At 33.1% G+C, this 21808-nt stretch overlaps 2 long non-coding RNA genes and 1 other non-coding gene across 3 annotated transcripts; 2 read left to right on the top strand and 1 right to left on the bottom strand.

Annotated features, from left to right (window-relative positions):
- The first annotated feature begins 4673 nt into the window (after positions 1-4673).
- LOC145067492 (uncharacterized) lies at positions 4674-5719 on the top strand. The gene is made up of 2 exons (XR_013688847.1): positions 4674-5187; positions 5315-5719. It is a non-coding gene; the product is annotated as an uncharacterized LOC145067492 (long non-coding RNA).
- Positions 5720-6482: 763 nt separating this feature from the next.
- LOC145067488 (uncharacterized) lies at positions 6483-8441 on the bottom strand. The gene is made up of 4 exons (XR_013688846.1): positions 8143-8441; positions 7636-7965; positions 7426-7561; positions 6483-7330 (listed from the first exon to the last, which is right to left on the bottom strand). It is a non-coding gene; the product is annotated as an uncharacterized LOC145067488 (long non-coding RNA).
- Positions 8442-18476: 10035 nt separating this feature from the next.
- LOC145080797 (small nucleolar RNA R71) lies at positions 18477-18583 on the top strand. Its single transcript, XR_013695381.1, has one exon. It is a non-coding gene; the product is annotated as a small nucleolar RNA R71 (small nucleolar RNA).
- The last annotated feature ends 3225 nt before the right edge of the window (positions 18584-21808 follow it).

The raw sequence follows: 21808 nt of genomic DNA, 5'->3' as shown, positions 1-21808 counted from the left end.
GCAGAATCCAAATCTAGTGAATGATGCAAGATGTAATATGGAATAAGAACAAGATGATTAATCTTCAATGCACACTATTATAGATGAATAGTTGGGTACATAAGATTCACGATTACACTTTGTTTTCTCTCTGTTTCTCTCTTGAACGTGTTCTTAGCTTATGGATCACCCAAAAAACGTCTCTCACCCTTTACAAGGCTAAAATAACGCTATATATACCTAGACCTAATAACAAAGGCCCAACCCAAAACTCAAACAAAACAATATTAAGCCTAACCGAAATCACATGTGATTTCGATCCAAACAACACCAAAACATGGTGTTTTGGGTCCAAGACCGAGAAACTCTAAAAGATTATGAAAAGTAAAGTATAAACCACAATTTATGACATAACATATATACTAGCTGTTTACCCGTGTCAAACGATGTGTGCGAATTGGTTTTTTAGAAATTAGTTTCTAGAGATGATTAGTTCTTTTATGTAAATATTTTACTATATATAAACAATTATCAATAAGAGTCATTCTAGCATAAACGAATTCAATAAGAATTAAAAATGAAAAGTTAGAATTCTTTACAAATGTACAAGAACACATGACCGATTGTGTATTATTAATCGTGTAACACTTCTTTATACATCGCTAACATTGAATGTGTTCAAGAATTACACAAGATAGACGTTATTTATATCGTCTACGACTTCAGCAAAACTATAGTAAATTCTCTATTCTCCGTGTAATTGGCTGATCAAATAATCATTAATCTTATCGACACTATCATTTCTTGTAGATAATATTGCACGCAAAATAATATAATATGATTTAGTTCTATTAATTTCCAAGCATGGAAGATTGCACAAATCAAAGCATTCAATGACTTTCTTTTTCGGTAAAAGGGAATTACGATATCATCAGGGATATGAATAAAGTTTTCGTGCTTAGTTTGTGTTTGTGTTCCAAAGAGGCAACATTTGTATGTTAGAATTCACAGTCTGTGCTTGTGTTCCACTTCTCACGACCGTCAACACTTGTCCGAAATCACCTCTCAAAACCATTATCTTTCCACTAAATGGGAGCCTCACCCAGTGATATGTTTCATTGTACGGTCAACTGCCTCCAACACATCTTATTTAGTCATCAACGATTCGTCCTATATGTTTACTTTTGTAGTCCGAAGTAGTTGATTCGTCCTATATGAGTACTTTTGTAGTCCGAAGTAGTTGAGTAGTACCAATTTGTCTTGTAATTTTGCACACCGATTTATTTTCAAGGTTAAAAGGAATCTTAAAGCAAGAGTGATCTGTCTTCACCTGACATGTTATTAGCCGCAATATTCGTTGAAGCGGTTGCGAATGCAATATAACCACATGAACGAATATTAGCAAGTAAAGGTTTGTTGCTTGATTTTGTTTTGAAATATAAAATACATGGTAAAATTATAGTACATCATTGTTTTAAGCTAAAAATAAAATAATGTTTTTTTATTTATTTTAAAAGTATAAATATGTTTTTTTGTGCTTGAATATGTATATATTTTTTTATTGTCTTGAGTTAAAATTAACAATATTTTTTATTTTAGGTTAAATGTTGAAGTTAATTGATATTTGAGTTGAAAATAAAAATTTATTTATTTAAGCTAAAAATTATCATTTTCAAAAAAGCATAAATTTATATTTATTTAGGTTTTTGTACATCTCATTTAAATCAATATTTTGGAAATTAGTCGGACCTAAAACATATCATCTTATGTGATGGTTCAACCCGTGTAACTAACCTAAAAACCGGCAATCTAGATGACATCATAATTAATTTAAATTTTAAAGAAAACAAAAAAAAATTCAAAAAGAAAACAAAAATAATTCTAAAAGTTCCTACGTAACTTGAAATTTTATTAACTGATTTTACACAATATTCAAACATCATAAAAATCATTTTTTATTCTAGACCAACTTGTAAATTCTAAAAAAAATAGTCTAAGTTACTTATTTTTGAATTGTATTTATACAATATTATTAAACTTAAACAATATCAATAATATTAATACAATATTTTTTTTCCAACGTAAATTTATCACTATAAACTTTAATACCTTTTAAGATACTAATTGCAATATATATATATATATATATATATATATATATATATATATATATATATATATATATATACTAGCCGTTTACCCGTGCAAAGCAACGGGTGCGGATCAAAAAAATGACATAAAAAATTTGTTAAACCAAATGACGAACAGATAGAGATTTCGTATACCTGGGCTAGGATTAAACGTAAGACATTTTTGGGCTTATTCGATTTTAACAGAAAGAAAAACAAAGGAGGAGGTAGCGAGCATGAGAGAGAACCAAGGTTTTGCGGTCAATGGCAAGACATTCATGATAGACGAATGCTAGATCAATGCGCCTTTTCTAGTTTATATGAAATGTTTTATAACGTGTACATTGTATTAGACCGATTCAAATAGATTTGAAGAACACTTGGTCAAACTTTGACCCATTCAAAATCTTATCATCATCTTATTTGACTTTTTCATTATTATTGACAGATTCAGTATTTAGCGATTCAATTGGATATTAGGAACATTTGGTCAAAGTTTGACCCATTCAAAATCTTATCATCATCATCTTATTTGACTTTTTCATAAATGTTGACCGGATAAGATTTAGTATTTACCGATTCAAATGGATATGAGAAACACTTGGTCAAACTTTGACCCATTCAAAATCTTATCATCATCATCATCTTATTTGACTTTTTCATAAATGTTGACCGGATAAGATTAAGTATTTAACGATTTAATTGGATATGAGGAACACTTGGTCAAACTTTGACCCATTCAAAATCTTATCATCATCATCTTATTTGACTTTTTCATATTTAACCCATTCAATTTGAAGATAAGCTTAAAAGACCTATTCAAAATATGTCTTTGACCGGATAAGATTTATTATTCTCCGAGGCATAAAATTATTGTATATGATGCTTAAAAGCTTGTACCTCTTAAAATTCAGCAAAATCTTGTAAATGCTTTTTAAGGTATAAAGATTTATAACGTGTACATCGTATTAGACCGATTCAAATGGATATGAAGAACAATTGGTCAAACTTTGACCCATTCAAAATCTTATCATCATCTTATTTGACTTTTTCATTATTATTGACAGATTCAATATTTAGCGATTCAATTGGATATGAGGAATACTTGGTCAAAGTTTGACCCATTCAAAATCTTATCATCATCATCTTATTTGATTTTTTCATAAATGTTGACCGGATAAGATTTAGTATTTATCGATTCAATTGGATATGAGGAACACTTTGTCAAACTTTGACCCATTCAAAATCTTATCATCATCATCTTATTTGACTTTTTCATATTTAACCCATTCAATTTGAAGATAAGCTTAAAAGATATATTCAAAATCTCCGAGACATAAAATTATTGTATATGATGCTTAAAAGCTTGTACCTCTTAAAATTCAGCAAAATCTTGTAAATGCTTTTTAAGGTATAAAGATATATATATATATATATATATATATATATATATATATATATATATATATATACTAGCGGTCTACCCGCGCAAAGCGGCGGTGACGAATAGTTTATTCGCCAATTAGTTCTATTTGAAAACACGTTATATATTTCAAGAAACACAAAACATATACTTGTTATTATCAATCAGTTTTGGGGAAAGAATAGTTTTCTTGCATCAAATAGTTTCTTTTGGCGATTATGTTCGTTTCAACAATTAGTTTCTATACAGAAACAGGTGATCTTCTAAAGAACATATAATACATCAAAATTTGATGGCATCACACAAAGGTCGAACACACTGTTTTGGTATTATGTTGTTATCCCGAATTGCGCCGCCCTTATAAAGTTCTTCGGGTTCTTAAGAACGGACTGAAATTAGTCTCATTTCGGAAAATACTTTGTAGGCGTTAATTCGTTTCCTTTCTTCAAATAATTTCCTTTTAAAATTTGGAGAAAAAAAATATTTGAAAGAACAATGCCACCTTTGTCCTGTTGTTAATTTGTTTTTTAGGTCTAAAAACCATTTCGTTTGTTTCTTGAGTTTCACCGTATCATACTTTAGAGTTATGTTTTTCTTGTTCTATTTTTTTTTAAATTTTATTTTTTTATATTTTAGATTAAAAATTTCCTTCGTCATATGTACATAAAACGCCATGTAAGTTTGTAGTTTTCGAACTGATAAAACCAACTCGTTCCTATTTCGGGTCTTTTTGTAATCATTACCAGATAAATATTTAGAATAGTAAAATCTAAATTTATCGTTGTTAATTATATAACTTCGAAAGTATAAACCATAAACATAAAAGTTTTAAGAGGTTGGTAGAATTACATGATATTAACTATGTAACCTCTAAGATATGAAATAAACCATGGTTTTGTAATTTATAAAGGACAAAACTGCAAATTTCGTCCCTGTGTTAGCAAAAATATGTGGATGGAGTCCAAAAAGTTTCCAACTTGCATCACTGGTCCAAAATCAGAAATTTTTTATGGTTTTAGTCCCTCAAAAAGATGAAAGGACTATTTAAATTCTTTTTCTAATTTTTTGTATTTGTTTTAACACCCTTTTGATTTAAAAATAATAGAAAAAACAAGAATTGACCCACCCCACCCTCACCCATACCCCCTCTCTCTCATCATCTTCTTCCTTACTGCTCCATTTCACACCCTTCTCACGATTTTTTTAACGAAATCATGCTAGTTACAGAGAGGCTTAAACACACCAAAAACATAGAAGCTCAAGCACAACATAAATAGATAAGCTCAAACACACATACACACATAATGTGAGAACTTCATCAATGGAGTGTTTGAAGGATTAAAGAGAGGGAATCTAACCTCGAAATACAAATTCCATGAAGATTTGGAACGGAGAAAACGAAACATCAAGGGTGATTACAAGTCAAAGAAAATCTGGAACAAAACAATGATGGAGGAGATGTTTCCCGATGGTACCCATCTTCCTCGAGTGACAGCCAACATTATTCACAGGAGGAAACGCTCCTACAGTTTGATAGTGTTGGTGTATGCTTGGCTGATGGGTTTTTTCAATTTGAAGTCTGATGACAAGAACTTAATAAGGAATTGGGATCATTGATCTCATCTTGCACTTAAGGTGAAGAAGTCGAAAATGGAGGTAAGGTGTGATACCTTGTCTCCCTCTTATCGGGAATAAGTGTATATATATGTCAATATGTCTATCCGCTGAACTCATCGCCCCTTCTTTGTGGGTTTACATTAAAATCTTTTGTTCTTGGATTCAGGGGGTTTTAATCATTGGGTTTGTAAACCCAGTTCAAGAGGTGATTACAATGATCCAAGGGAAAAGGTTTGAAATGCAGGAATAAGAAATTTATTGTAAAGGGTGCAAATATGATGTTCTTTGATTTGTTTAGTTTAGTTTTTTTCTAGGGCTTGATTTTGGATTTTGTTCTTAGTTTTGGGGATGTCCGGAGAAGACGAAGTTCTGAAGGAGTTGTGTGTGTGTGAGAGAGAGAGAGAGAGAGAGAACGAGGGATATGGTGAAGAGAGAGTGGGTGGGCCAATTTTTGTTTTTTTCTATTATTATTAAATTAAAAGGGTGTTAAAACAAATACAAAAAATTAGAAAAAAAAATTAAAAGGGCAAAATAGTCCTTTCAACTTTTTGAGGGACTAAAACCACAAAAAGTCTCTGATTTTGGACTAGTGGTGCAAGTTGGAAACTTTTTGGACTCTATCCACATGTTTTTGCTAACCACATGGACTAAATTTGCAGTTTTGTCTTTATAAAGCAAAGTATATGGAACATGGAATCCCACATATTGTTAAACATATATATATATATATATATATATATATATATATATATATATATATATATATATATATATATATATATATACCAAGTTCATTTTCAACATATAAATAGTGGTACCTGCATTATAAAATTTAAATTTATGATGATGAATTTTAAAACTTAAATTTTGAATTTATAATGTTATCATGTTAGGAAATGACGTATGCTGACTTTCCAAAATTCAACTCACACGGAGATGGTATAATTGCTGAAGGATAAAAAATCTACTTATTTTGAAAATATAAAAATGAATGAATATTCTTAATCCCAAAGTCATCTTAGAATATGAAAATTAAAATAACTTATAATATTAACTATTAATATGCAAATTAAAATAACTTATCAAATTAACTATTAGATGCTCACGTTTCTTGATGACTAAAACACAATTTGATCAGTTATAAATATTTGATCTTGATATTAAAAGAATTCAAAAACCAAAAAAATAAAGCAAAAACCTCTTAATGAAATTGTGATACTTTCTTGTATCACTACTATCAAATCAATAAACATTTCAATAAACAGAGTTCATAATTGGAAGGGATGGAATTTGACTTCAAGCCCAATACACAAGCTACTTCCATTTTAGCTACATATAAAAAATCTCATAATAGCAAGCTACTTACATTTTAGCAAAATTCCAAACTGTAGTTTATTTTAACTCATAAGTCATAATAACAGTTAACTTTATTTTATCAACAAACTTAAACAATATGCTAATTTTTACTCATAATAGCAAGCTACTTTAATTTTAGCAACCCAACATTCTTCTGAACATTTATGGCTGTAGGGAGAAAAGGATAAATAAAGTTAAGAAAAAATAAATTGGTACGAAACCAAATATTAAAATGTGCTCAAGAATATATAAAAAATTTCTTCATTTGGAGCATCAGATATACATATATGCTTTGTTTGGGCCATTGTGATTATACAAAGCTAGATATAGAAAAGGCATAGAAATCAGTCCAAATAATGACAGTTGTCAACAATCAAGAAAATTAATAAACACACATTTTCTACTTAAAAGGTCAAACTATGATTGGATGATTATGGGTTGTCTTTGATCCAATAGCAATGAAATACTTCCGAAACCATCATTTTAATACAATGAAATACTTCCAAAACCATCGTTTTATGGTCAAAATTAGCCTACATGTCATAAACTAAAGAAATATCATGAATTTACTTATGAAAAGCTTTAAAGTTTGAATTCGCATAAGGCAAAAGACAGAGGAAATATGCTTCCAGGAGTTCACTGAATGTATGGTTTAATAATTCACATTAACAATCTGTGTGTAAATTAGGTAGTAATATACATGTTTGTATTGAGTAATTTCATCAAAAAAATGGTGTCCAGAAAGAAAATTAGACACATAAATACATATACCTTCTATTAAACATTTCATAAAATGAAGATAAATGACGTCCTTTATTGGCTGGTCCTATAAAAAAAACAAGATTAAGCACTTATACTTGTTTGTAGCTAATATAAACGATTTAAGTGGCTGGATAGATAGAAAAAAATGAAGAAACTTACTTTAAGTGCCTGCAAATCTAAATTGAACAAATTAAGATTAAGCACATATCACTTCTTTTTGTATCCACCATAGAAGCACCACCTAAGATATCAATCATAGTATCCAGCCAGCCCACCCACCAACCAACCAACCAACCTAAAAGTATTGATGATTATTCATTAGAGGAAATGATAAATATGAAAGAGTAGACATCAAATATAGGAACATACGTTAAAGCAATAACTAAGATATGGGTCATGTTCGAATATGTCTGCAGATCATAGACCTCTATCCCCGATTCACCGCTCAATCATCAAAGAGCAGGTGCTCTAACTTGCCTACGATTTCCATCTTTCACACACTCCATTAAAAAGTATCCTTCAATAGTTCATGATTTTGCACATCATTTAACAACAACAACACTCGATAAACTCCATAACTTCTTAATATCAGACAAAGTTTTAAAATGCCCAAAAATGAAAACGAAATAAACAGAAATAAGGATAGAGATGACCAGGAAAACCCAGCTCTCCTTTGATAATATTTTTGAATCATTTGACCTGCAGAAAAGAAAGAAAACAGGGTTAAGAGCAAAAAACCCAAACTGTGAAACTACGATTTACAAGCATGATCAGTCAAAAACATCTCACAAGAATAGCAAAACAAACGCTAAAACACAAGTAAAATGGAAAAAAAATCGAACATGTATGTATATTAAGGTTTGCGTATTTCAAAACCTTTCAACTCTTCATCCAAAATTTCCACATTTGGGTTTGATATCGAAAACATAGAAAGCAATTACATGAAAGAACATCTAAAGATGAGTAAGATTCATCTTCAGAGGCTACATACAGTAATTGAGAGATGAAGAAAGTGGTGGTGGCGGAGGGAGTATCGTGGCAGCTGCAAATGGTGGTTGTAGAGGTGGTGGCTGTAAACGGTGGTTGTAGTGAAGATGGTGGTGGAGGGGAGTTGTGGCGGCAGCCGTGTATTCTTCGAGGAGTTTTGAGAGAGAAGTTGATAAAGAAGAATTGTTAGTTCAGAACTTTTGGTTTCATCTAATCTGCAGGGTCTCCCACTTTAAATGAACTGGAATCGTTTACTTTCAACTAAAAAGAAGGGATTACCGACATATATGGAAAATTGGTTAGCCCGGTCGATGGGGGTGTTACTGTGATACATCATATCAAATACAAAGGCAAATAAGATTTCAAAATATAGATGGTTTAAATTTTTAATATTATTTTAATGAGAGATGGTTGTACTTTCATCTTAAAAATTTGGACGTCTTAAAAAATATTATTATTTTATTCGATTTATTTTTAGAAAGGTGAGATTTACATTATAAGGTAGTGTATATATATATATCTATTATACCTTAATATGCATATTTAGTCAAAGACTGAATTTTAAGAGGTACAAACCTAATTGCAACATGTACATTTAATTTATGCATTAGAAAATAGGCAAATGTGAGTTGGTCAACATAAGTTTTAAACCTTAAATCTCGATGGCTCTTGACTCGGTCACCATTCCCTATCCCTTCTAACTACCTCCCCACTATATCTGCCCCTTTCTTCTGCCCTATAATGTTTAATCTTCTTCTCCATTTATATAACCCTCCCTCACCTCCACTCTTCTCCATTTCACTCATATCTCACCCGTACATCTTCTTCGCCATTCATTCTACCACCTACTTTGGCCGCGACCACCGCAGAAAAACCCACCATCTCACTTTCTCTTGATCCAGAAAACAAAAAACATGTAACTCACCAAAACATGTGTAGGGTAAAATCATTTCTATAGTTTTTTAGTTGATTTGGTTAATAGATGAGTATTGCGTTTTTGATGGGTTTACTCCAAAGAATTAATGGTTTTATTTGGAGGGATGTGGTTTTGATTAATAGTATGTTGTTTTTGTTGTTGGAATTAATCCTGATTTGGTTCATGTTTAACTCAGATTTAATGCATTAAAAAATGAATAAGTGGTTACCATATAATTAGCTAATATGGTTAACTAGGTAGTAAAGTATTTTCAGTTTCAATTCTTAGTTTAAAGCCTTTTATTTCAGCATTCAATGTAGTAGTCTATAAATGTTTGGATCCCTGTTTTACTTTAAACAGAGTATTAGAATAAAAACTTCCAAAAAGTTCTTCAAGTGTGTGTGCCTCTAATTCTTAATTGAGTTTGCATATTTTGAGTGTGTAGTTTGATATTTTGCTGTCTGATTTCCAACATTTGGTATCAGAGATAACGGTTCATGCCCAAATATATCCGCTACGAATCCATGTCGTCATCCAACCAACTTGTTACAAAAGAGAATGGTGGAGTGCCATTTCAATGTCCGATGTTAACTCCCACGAACTACACCACGTGGGCAATTAAGATGGAAGCTATAATGGATGCCCAGGGAATATGGGAATCCATTGAACCAGTAACCGGAGAAGCTGTGGATGAGAAGAAGAACAAGTCGGCTCGAGCTTTTCTTTTTCAAGCAGTACCTGAAGATATTCTGTTGCAAGTAGTAAAGAAGAAGACAGCAAAAGAAGTTTGGGAATCCTTGAAGTTAAGGTACCTGGGAGCTGATAGGGTACAGAAGGCCAGATTACACACACTCAAAAGTGATTTCGAGGCATTACGGATGAAAGACGGAGAGTCTATCGATGAGTTCACAGGAAAATTGAGTGGGATGATTTCAAAGTTTAGCAGCCTCGGTGAAACCCTTGAAGATAGCACGGTGGTGAGAAAGCTACTTGATTCAGTTCCAGAAAAGTATCTCCAGCTGGTGGCATCGATTGAGCAGTAATCAGATTTGGATAACATGCCTTTTGAAGAAGCAATTGGTAGGCTTAAGGCTTACGAGGACCGACTAAAGTCCCGTAGTAGCCAAACAAGTGGGGAAGCGGGTTTGTTACTTACTCAAACAGATAACAAGCTCAATCAAAAGTCTTCACGGGGTGGGTTCACAATAGGCGGTAGAGGACGGGGCTCATCACACCATGATAGAGGGGGTCGATCGGGTGGTCGTGGTAGAGGAAGTACACGAGGCAGAGGTGGTCGGGGCAATTCGTCGGCGCCTCGTGACTCAAGTAATAATCGCCAAAGAGGAAGGGATAAGAGTCATATTATGTGTTTCAATTGTGAGGAATATGGTCACTATGCATCTGAATGCAAAGCACCGAGAAAAAAAAGAGATGAGGCAAACTTGACTCAAACGGAAGAAGAAGGACCCGCTTTACTGTTGACTGTCCATGGTGAAGAGACAAACAACATGGTGCTACTAAACGAGGACAAGGTGTTTCCAGGATAGAAAGGAAACGAGAAAGACGTTTGGTACTTGGATAATGGTGCTAGCAACCATATGACCGGTGTGAAAAGTTTCTTCGCGGAGCTTGATGAAAATGTGACTGGACAGGTGCGATTTGGTGATGGCTCTAAGGTGCAAATTGCAGGAAAAGGATCCATCTTGGTGGAGTGCAAGGATGGTGAGCAACTTCTGATACCGTAGGTATATTTCATACCCGCTTTGCATTGCAACATCTTGAGTCTAGGGCACATGACAGAAGACGGGTATAAAATCGAGATGTTGCATCAGTATTTGCGGGTACATGATGAAGATGGAAGACTGATCATGAAGGTTCAACGATCTAGTAATAGATTGTACAAAATTTCTCTCCATACAACTCAACCTGTATGTTTAGCTACTAGTTTGGATGATGAGGCATGGTTATGGCATGCGAGGCTTGGTCACGTGAACTTCAGGATCATAGAATCCATGGTTGAAAGGGAACTGGTGTATGGAGTACCAAAGATAATGCATCCCACACATGTATGTGAAGGATGTTTAATTGCTAAGCAGACCCGACAATCGTTCCCGAAAGAAACTCAGTGGCGTGCAAACAACCCGTTGGATTTAGTTCATGCAGATTTGTGCGGACCAGTAACACCAACTACAATGGGAGGCAATCGATATTTTTTCTTAATTATTGATGATTACAGCAGGTATATGTGGATTTATGTTATTGAGACAAAGGATGAAGCTTTTTCAGCCTTCAAGAACTTCAAGGCTCGAGTTAAGAATGAAAGCTCGTTCAAATTGAAGGCATTACAGACAGATAGAGGAGGTGAATTCGTCTCTAAGCAGTTTGCAAATTTTTGTGATAAAGAAGGAATAAAGAGGCAATTGACAACGCCCTACTCCCCTCAACAAAATGGGGTAGTAGAACATCGTAACAGAACTGTACTTGGAGCTACGAGATCGTTGCTGAAAAGTATGAATGTGCCAGAGACTTTATGGGGCGAAGCCGTTCATCATGTTGTATACATTCTCAACCGAGTGCCAACTAAAGGAGTGAAGAATATGACACCATACGAGGCCTGGAAGGGAAGAAAACCGACACTCCAACACATTAGGGTTTTTGGGTGTGTCGCACATGTAAAAAGACCAGCAAACCAGCTCACTAAACTTAGTGACAGAAGTGTGGCAATGGTGTACTTAGGAGTGGAGCCAGGAACCAAAGCCTATCGCTTATTTAACCCTAGTAAAAACAAGTTACATGTGGCCCGTGATGTTATATTTGAAGAAAAGGTTAAATGGAATTGGGGTGTAGCCCAAGGAACTGAGCCCAATTGGTTCCAGGTGCCTATCAGTGTTGAAGTAGAAAGAAGGGCACAAAGCCAAAATCAACCTGGTGAAGAAGGTCTTAGCCCTATTGCAGACGACAGAAGCGACCCGGTATCACCAGTATCATCCCCAACAACCAGGTTAGGTAACTCATCAATTTTATCTTCGAGCACGGGAAGCACATCAATTGAAACACCAGGAAGTAATCAGAGCATCAACAGCTCTGCCTACGATCATACACCTGTTCGAGGGTTTCGATCATTATACGACATTTATGATGAAACACAACCGGTAGAAATGGAAGATGAATAAGAGGAATTAATGTTCATTGGAGATGAGCCTACAACTTATTCTGAAGCAGCATGTAACCAAGAATGGGTAGACGCAATTAAAATAGAGCTTCAATCGATTGAAAAAAACCGGACTTGGAAGTTGACTGATCTGCCTCGTGGTCAAAAACCCATAGGGTTGAAGTGGGTTTTCAAATTAAAACGAGATTCTTATGGAAAAGTAGTACGACACAAGGCGAGGCTTGTCGCGAAGGGATACGTAAGGAAAAAGGAGTTGATTTTAGTGAGGTTTTTGCACCGGTGGCTCGGATAGAAACAGTACGCTCGCTGTTAGCTCTGACTGTTTTTGAGGGGTGGCAGGTGCACCACCTCGATGTAAAGTCGGCCTTCTTGAATGGTGACTTACAAGAGGTGGTGTATGTAACTCAACCTGATGGCTTTGTGATTGCAGGAAAGGAACACATGGTGTACAAGTTGAATAAAGCTCTCTACGGCTTACGTCAAGCACCGAGAGCTTGGAATGTCAAGATTGATAAAACACTCAAGGAGCTGGGTTTTCAAAAGTGTCCCCAGGAACAAGCTGTCTACAAACGCCAAGAGTCAAAATTTGTACTAATTGTTGGAGTGTATGTTGATGATTTGATAGTAACAGGTTCGAGTGAAGAAAGAATTTGCGTGTTTAAAAGGCAAATGCAGGAAGTATTCGACATGAGTGATCTTGGGAAACTGTCATACTATCTTGGAATGGAAGTTCAACAACACAAGAACATAATCTCTATTTGCCAAAGGAGGTATGCTCAAAAGATATTACAGATAGCTGGCATGTCTGATTGCAACTTAGCAAAAAGTCCCATGGAACTGAAGCTTGACCTGACCAAAGATGAAGAAGGAGTGCTGGTGAATGCTACACATTATCGCTGTCTCATTGGGAGTTTGCGTTATTTAACTCACACCAGACCAGACCTAAGTTATTCAGTGGGTGTCGTTAGTAGATACATGGAGTCACCACGAGAAAGTCACCTCAAAGCAGTTAAGCAAATTCTGCGATACATCAAAGGAACTATCAACTATGGGTTAGTGTATCGGAAGGGAGGAGATGGGAAGATACTCGGCTACAGTGACAGCAGCCACAACGGGGATCGTAAAGATGGGAAAAGTACATCTGGGATGGCATTTTACTTTTCAGGAAATCTAATCACTTGGTGTTCACAAAAACAACGAACAGTAGCTTTGTCTTCTTGCGAAGCCGAGTTTATGGCGGCGACTTCAGCAGCGTGTCGAGCTTTGTGGTTACAGAGTTTATTGAAGTATCTGACAAGTTCTAAAGTAAGTTGTGTAAAGCTTCTTGTAGACAACAAATCCGCAATTGAGCTGATGAAGAACCCGGTATTTCACGGGAGAAGTAAACACATCAACACCCGGTATCATTTCATTCGAGAATGTGTAGATAAAGGTTTCATTTGCGTTGAGCATGTAAGCGGGGAAGAACAAAAGGCAGATATCTTGACCAAAGCACTTCCACGAGTCAAATTTGTAGAAATGCGGAATTTGTTGGGTGTTGAAGACCTGAAGACATAAATCAAGATTAAGGGGGAGAATGTTGGAATTAATCCTGATTTGGTTCATGTTTAACTCAGATTTAATGCATTAAAAAATGAATAAGTGGTTACCATATAATTAGCTAATATGGTTAACCAGGTAGTAAAGTATTTTCAGTTTCAATTCTTAGTTTAAAGCTTTTTATTTCAGCATTCAATGTAGTAGTCTATAAATGTTTGGATCCCTGTTTTACTTTAAACAGAGTATTAGAATAAAAACTTCCAAAAAGTTCTTCAAGTGTGTGTGCCTCTAATTCTTAATTCAGTTTGCATATTTTGAGTGTGTAGTTTGATATTTTGCTGTCTGATTTCCAACATGTGTAGGGTAAAATCATTTCTGTAGTTTTTTAGTTGATTTGGTTAATAGATGAGTATTGCGTTTTTGATGGGTTTACTCCAAAGAATTAATGGTTTTATTTGGAGGGATGTGGTTTTGATTTACAGTATGTTGTTTTTGTAGGTTGAAGAGCAGATGTTACTGTTATCATCATAATATTACTTATAACATATTTTTATATTGGACTGGTATGGATCTTGCTATGTTGGGGAAAGGAGAGCTTAAAGACAGGGTGTTGATTCACGTTTCTTGGGGTATTCTATCTATTTTATGTTTTCTGAGTCAGTTGTATGGTTTTACCCATATTCCATTTTCTGTCACATATTTGGTTATTGGGGTATATGTGATGGTGAAAGAAGGATCATTAGGTTTATTTATTGCTATTACAGGGAGATTATATACACGTTTTGTATCTATTGTGGCTTTATGATGAGTTAGGACGATTTTGCCCCTATTATTCATGTGGTTAATTTTTGTCCCAAAAATGTGTATTGGTGTTACTGCAAGGATAAGTAAAATGCCAAGAGTAGTGTTACTTACTATTATAAGGTGTATTTACAATCTTAATGGCAGGTGGGGAATTTTGTTAGATATGAATAATTTTGCCCTTGACTATTCTTTGATTTTTGCCTGACCCAATTTTGTGAATTGATATTCTCAAGATGTTGCTTGTGGATTTGTGAGAATCCTTGTGGATTATAATTGGATGAAGGCCATTTGGTCAATTTATGTTAGTACGTCATTTTAGTAGTACGTTTCTTTTAATTACTATTACAAGAGGTTTAGCATTAATTGATAACATTATGAGTCTATTTAAGTTTGGTTGAATCTCAATTTAGAAGTTATAACATGATACCATAGTAATTTAAAACCAGTCAAAGTAAAAAATAATTGTATAAATAAACTTAAATGGAAATCCACTAATCGTATTCATATATGTATTTTCCTAAATTACATATTGAAAAGATAGGTTACTATATTTACTAGAAAAATAAAATATTCTGTAAAAAAAACTAAATTTTCGGTAAATGATATTGGCCGATTTTTTGTAATATTATTCGTCGCTACTATTTATATAAGTATGTATGTCCGTCGTTTAGTGGTGAATGATATTTTTCGATTCATTGAGTTTTATTTGAAATGACATGTTGCGAGATCAATAAAAAAATAGGATCGTTTTGAGACTGAATTTTAAATAAGTCTAAATTACCATACGCCAACAAAAAAAATTAAAATTACTTGTATGTGTATTGTAGAGTTTTTTTTTTCTTAATTTAGATATCATGTGTCAATACAAAAGTATTCGTGAATGCTAACGAACAATTCAACGACAATGATGTTTATATATCAAATGTGGTATATAAATAAATGTTGTATGATTAATAATATACAATCAATTATGTTTTCATGTACATTTTATAAAGAAATATAACTTTTCATTTGTAACTATTATTGATTTCGTTTATACTAGAATAACTCTTATTCATAATTATTTGGATATAATAAGTACTTGCACAAAAATCAAAATGTCTTTGGAAACTGATTATACTACGTCGTTTTGTATCATATAATACATTGTAATTGTCCAATGTTCTTATAATTTAACTTCTAACTTGATTTACTTTCATGAATTTTATAAATTACACATTTATCTTCCTCTTACATAATTTTCATTTTCAAGTACAATATATATAGCCTAATAGATGTTCGGCAAATAGTGATATAAAAGAAAGATAATTGTGAAATTTGGAAAATTTTGAAAGTAAATCAAATTAAGGGTTGAAGTTTAAGAACATTATAATGAATATATCAGACAAAACGATGTATTATGATGTGTTTGGGTACCTAAGCTTATATACCCTTAAGGGTATATTCACTTTTCCCTATATATATATATATATATATATATATATATATATATATATATATATATATATATATATATATATAGAGAGAGAGAGAGAGAGAGAGAGAGAGAGAGAGAGAGAGAGAGAGAGAGTTTTAGGTTCAAATGTTTTCACTATCTATTGTATGCATGTATGATTGATTATGGACCAATCATTTTAGTTATTTTAAGAAAATAATTAATGCATATTAAATGCTGAAGACGTAATTAATATCCATTATATCTTCAACATGTAATATGCATTAATTACTTTCTTAAAGTTTTCACTATTTATTGTATGCATGTATGATTGATTATGGATCAATCATTTTAGTTATTTTAAGAAAGTAATTAATGCATATTAAATGTTGAAGACGTATATATATATATATATATATATATATATATATATATATATATATATATATATATATATATATATATATATATATATATATATATATATATATATATATATATATATATATATATGACCAATGACCCCAAAAAAATCCACATATGCAGGTAAATTGAGGTTTGGAATTGGTTAGCTATGACAAACACATGCAACAAATAAAGGTACTAAGTATGTAGTAAACTTATGTTGTTACATGAAATAGAAGAGGAGGTGGGCATTGGGAGCTATAATAACGACTACAAGACCCACCCACAAATATTCTCCTTCAGTATCCTCTAACGATGTTTATAAGATGCAAAATTAGTAGTGTTAAATTAAGAGGATCAAAAAGTAACAACCATTCATTAACATGTATTCACCTTCCATATCCTCCAAACAATCATTTTATCAAACAGTGACCAAAACCACAATCGTACACTCAACATGGACTAACGAACCTCTAAGAAACCTAATTTCCCTTTTCACAAATATGGGATATACCTAGGTAGGTGAGTGGAGGATAAAGCCCAATTCAAAAAGGAGAAAGCACATAGTAAAATTACACTAAAAAAGCCTTCTTAAAAAAATTCCAATAACCTGAAAAGTTTTCAGAGAAAGACCAAAATGCCCCTTCAAATATTTATTGCACCAGAACTTCAAAGCATCAAACCAAATTCTTTTCCCCTGCCTGTCATAATCTCAAATGTTCATGTTGATTTGAAAAAGTCTAGCGCAAATAGCAATAAACAAAAAGACCATAATGCCCTTTGTTTGAGAAATCACACCAAAATTTGAAAGCATCACACCATACCATTCTTTTCCCTCATGCCTAATAAAAACTTGAAATTTCAAACTGACTTTGACCCATCATTTTTATAGTAAACAGAAAAGGACCATATTGCCATTTATTCTTATTATTACTCAAAAACTTCAAAACATTACACCAAGAGCCATAAAAATTGAAATGAACGCTATTGCCATTATCCGGAAAAGACCAGAATGTTATCCAAAATTATAATTTTTCTATGTTTTTAAACCACCAAACTTTAGAAAAGGACCAAAAGACCCCTTAAAAATTTTATTGGACAAATATAAATATGTGAATATGAAAGCCGAAACAAACTTTAGTAGCTCAACATTCCATTCTTTAACATTGGTCTGAATTGGGTAGCCGTTTACTAAAATTGCTTTGGCATATGCTTCGTGTTATATTACCAAACATTAACATGGGAGGCAATGTCCATCCATCACCAAACATATGGAAATCCAAGGATTGTAGCCTAACATATAAATGGTAACAAATAAACATTAAAATTGAAGTAGTATAATTCCCTCCAACACTTTTTTCAATGTAAGGATAGCTAGCAGCCTAATAGAACAAAATAAGTGAAACACTTAGACACTTTATCATGCTTCTTTTTGCGATATGGTTAGTCCCCTACAACCTCCTAAGAAAATAATTGAAACTTAATTAAAATAATAGGGACAATGTTTCCAAAAAAAACCATAAATATCAAGAAAAATTATTGTCATTTCACCTATGAAAGGAAAAATAGAGCACCATTGTGTAAATGATAACACCATAAACAAAAAAAAGGCACATTACTAAAGTATTAACAAAAATGCCAAATTAAAAGAGAACATACCCAAGAAAAGAATACCTCATTTCGGAATTGATAGCAATGACCGAAGCAGGGAAATAATGAAGTTAATTCCTAGTCGACACATTCCTGAAATCGAATGTAATGTGCATTTCTTTTTCCTCTTGTAAAATCTTTTCGTGGAGTATGATATTCGAGTGAATGTTTTGCGAATTCTTCGATCAATTCCTTAATAGAAGCCGGTTCTTTGTTTGTCATTGGTCCTTGAGAGTCAAGGAGTTGTCTTGTGGTAACAGTCACCCCCATCGTAGAAAATAACCACTTCTTGGTGCACATTCAGATCGTGTTCGGGGAAATTCCTAAGCATGCCTTTATACCTCTCCAATGCTTTAAACAAGGATTCACCATCGTATTGTTAGAAATTTGCTTTCCTCTTCTTGAGCCTTGATATTTTTTGATGGTGGACTGAATTGCTCAATGAAAGATTCATGTAGATTTTTCCAAGTAGTAATTGCTCCCGGTGCAAGTGATTTTAGCCAAATTTTTGCATCTCCCGTGAAGGTTACTGGGAGCATCCTAAGCGAAACTGCTTCACGCGAGACACCTGGAACATTGAAGTAATTGGCAATGTCTTTGATCTCTTCGATGTGATTAAATGCGTCTTCATAATCTTTTTCAGAGAATGGAATGTCCTTGAGCATCCCTAAAATATGGCTTTGAGCTCGAATTTGGATTTTGCTGGAATTCCAGAGGGAACAAGTCCTGATCCTAAATCATTGTGCACTTGCTTCTTATATGTGCCTATCGTCATTCGTGTGATGTCCGTCATTTTGAAAAATAACTGAAATAATCAAAAAACCAACGCGTAAAAAGGAAAAAAATACTACTAAACAAATGCTAATTAACACAAATTGTCAGGTCGTCAACCACATCGTGGTGTGAAACCGCCACATCGTGCTTACACAAAAATTAAAAGCTGGAAAAAATTGAACTTTATGTGAAATAATTTTCACACAAAGGATCGAAAACAAATTAAAGAACGAATACTCAATTAGCAATTTAGAAAGTACCTTTTTTTCTATAATGAGGGTAAATGTAGAGCATTCTTGAAGTGGTGTTGGTGGTAGCGGAGGAGGAGACAGAGACGAAGAGTGACTATCCTTGGTTTTGCTTTATTTTATGTTTGTGTGGTTTTTAAGAAAATTTATGTATATGTTTTTATGTTTGGTAATTTAGGATTTTAAGTAATGTAGGATTTAAGTAATTTTAGTTTTTGTGGTTGTTTTTCATTTTTATTACTTTTTTGTTTTGATTTCTCAGAAGCATAGTTAGTTGATGAGAGGAGTTGATGATTTCCGAGAGAATGTGACGAGAGCTTAAGTGAGGGGTGAAATTTGCAACTTGAGAAAAAACAGTTTTGAGTGATGAAGACGAGTAGTTAGTCATATTAAAGTTCATCTTCAAGCACAATAAAAGGGTATAACACCTTGGTATTACTTTTTCTTAGCCAAGAATCGAGCTACACAACAGTGTTATTTATCTGAAAACAACGTAACCACGACGTGATCACGTCTGACAAGAATGAAGTCATTACAAGGACAGCCCAAGAGGGTGACATCAGGTCACCAAGTCATAGGCTTATCCACCGTCTCCTTACTTGACTACAAGAAAAATACCCTTTAATGACACGCATTGCGTGTCATAAAAGGGTATAGATGACACGCAAATGCGTGTCAAGGAAGGCCATGTCATAAAGGAAGATGACACACATTTGCGTGTCGTAACCTTATGACGCGAATTTACGACACGGATTTACGACACTCAATACGTATCATTAAATCCCTTGTCAAGAAAGACCATGTCATAAATGAAGATGACACACATTTTTGAGTATCGTAAATTTAATTGTTTAAAAAAATATTAATAGATTTATTTATTTTTAAATTAAATTTGTATTTAATGTTTCATAGTAGAAAATAAAAAACCATATACAAAAAATACAATCCATTGCACAAAATTTAATGTCATTCAAATCTATTTCTTACAATAAATGTACCAACACCATTCATCTAATCTACTTTGTGTTTCATTCAAAAAATCTATTTCATATAATAAATGTATCATCAAAAGAAACCATTTCCTTAAGAAACCTAGGAAGAGCATAAGATAATAAACCGGACTTATTAATCTGATCTTTAAATAAGCGAAGCTTTCTTGACACATTTTTAGCAGCTTCCATATGGCTTCTAGAATGAGATTGCAATGCATTATTTGTATGCCATAAATCAGAAAATAAAGTCAAGTTCAAGGGATTTAATGATACGCATTGAGTGTTGTAACATTCATTGTTTACAATATGAAATATTATAACTAACATTAGCATGTTGCTAACCTTTTAAAGGCCGAAGAACAAGGTCTCTAGTTATAGCCTTCATATAGAGAACAAATGAAGTATCTGTTTTTTCCAAATATATAATAATTAATAATAAAAAGAACCCACTTTTTTATTTAATCATTTCTTGTTGAACTTTAAAGAAAGTGAACCAACCTGTCCAACAAATCTGATTCTTTCTCTAAGCCACTTGATGTCCATGTTGTTTAAAGGATGCCCGTCAATCAAAATCTACACCCCAACACTTTAATGTCACAAGGAGGGCATTTATGTCTTTTGACAAACCAATCCAATGTTGTTCAACTGTTATTTTACCATAATGAAGATCTACTGGAAAAATATATTGACACTTGAAAGATAAACAACTCATAATGAAACCTAATTGAGATTAAAAGAAGCAAGCATGGAGATTGAACATATTTATACCAGCCATTCACTGTATAATATGAACTTTGTAAGCTGTTAAGCTATTATTTTACCAACCATAATAGACATTCCTCCTACCAATACAACAAGAACCTATAAAAAATTACAACTTCAAGTAAACCACATGTCCTTTTTTATTATTAAGAATAAAAATGAGTATGACTTGTGTAGAATTAGTACCTGAACCAAAGTAATTAACAATGGCAACTTTTGGTTGAAATTCTTCTCCAACTAGCATAGCAGAAGAAGCCATTTTCTTAGCAGGTTGAGTTCTAACACAAACAAGAATTGTTGAAATTTCTGTTATGAAATGTAGACATACTCTTCTTTTATGTTAACGTTTGACCATAAAAATGCAAGGGATGTATGTGAGAAGGTAAGCCCGAGTGGCAGTTCAGATACCACAAGCAAGCCTGCTACCACCCAAAGGATATGAATTCATACAAGACTGCTACCACCAAAACAACATACGTAACCACTATCACTCTCTCATAATTCTTCCCATACTTCAAAAAGAATATTATTCTACTCCAAAATGCAACTCTCACTGTGAGAACCTGTTGAGCCTTTCTTCTTCATTTTTCAAATAAAACAACATTTTACTTTTTAAGTCCCATTCCTCTTTTTATGCCTTGAGGATTTCACCAATTCTTTCCTCTCTCTCAACTCTCATTCTATCAAACTTTGCCTTTCGGCTTCTCACAACTCTTTTTTCAAGTTCCATCTGCACAACACACACACACACACACATATATATATATATATATATATATATATATATATATATATATATATATTAACAAATTCAAAATGATAATAAAAAATGTTAATATTCAAAAAATACATTACGTA

Source organism: Lactuca serriola, chromosome 1 (assembly GCF_051521515.1).
Source record: "Lactuca serriola cultivar US96UC23 chromosome 1, Lser_US96UC23_V15, whole genome shotgun sequence".
Classification (NCBI taxonomy): domain Eukaryota; kingdom Viridiplantae; phylum Streptophyta; class Magnoliopsida; order Asterales; family Asteraceae; genus Lactuca; species Lactuca serriola.
The sequence above is the reverse complement of the archived record's forward strand: the minus strand, read 5'-3'. Positions and strand labels throughout refer to the sequence as shown.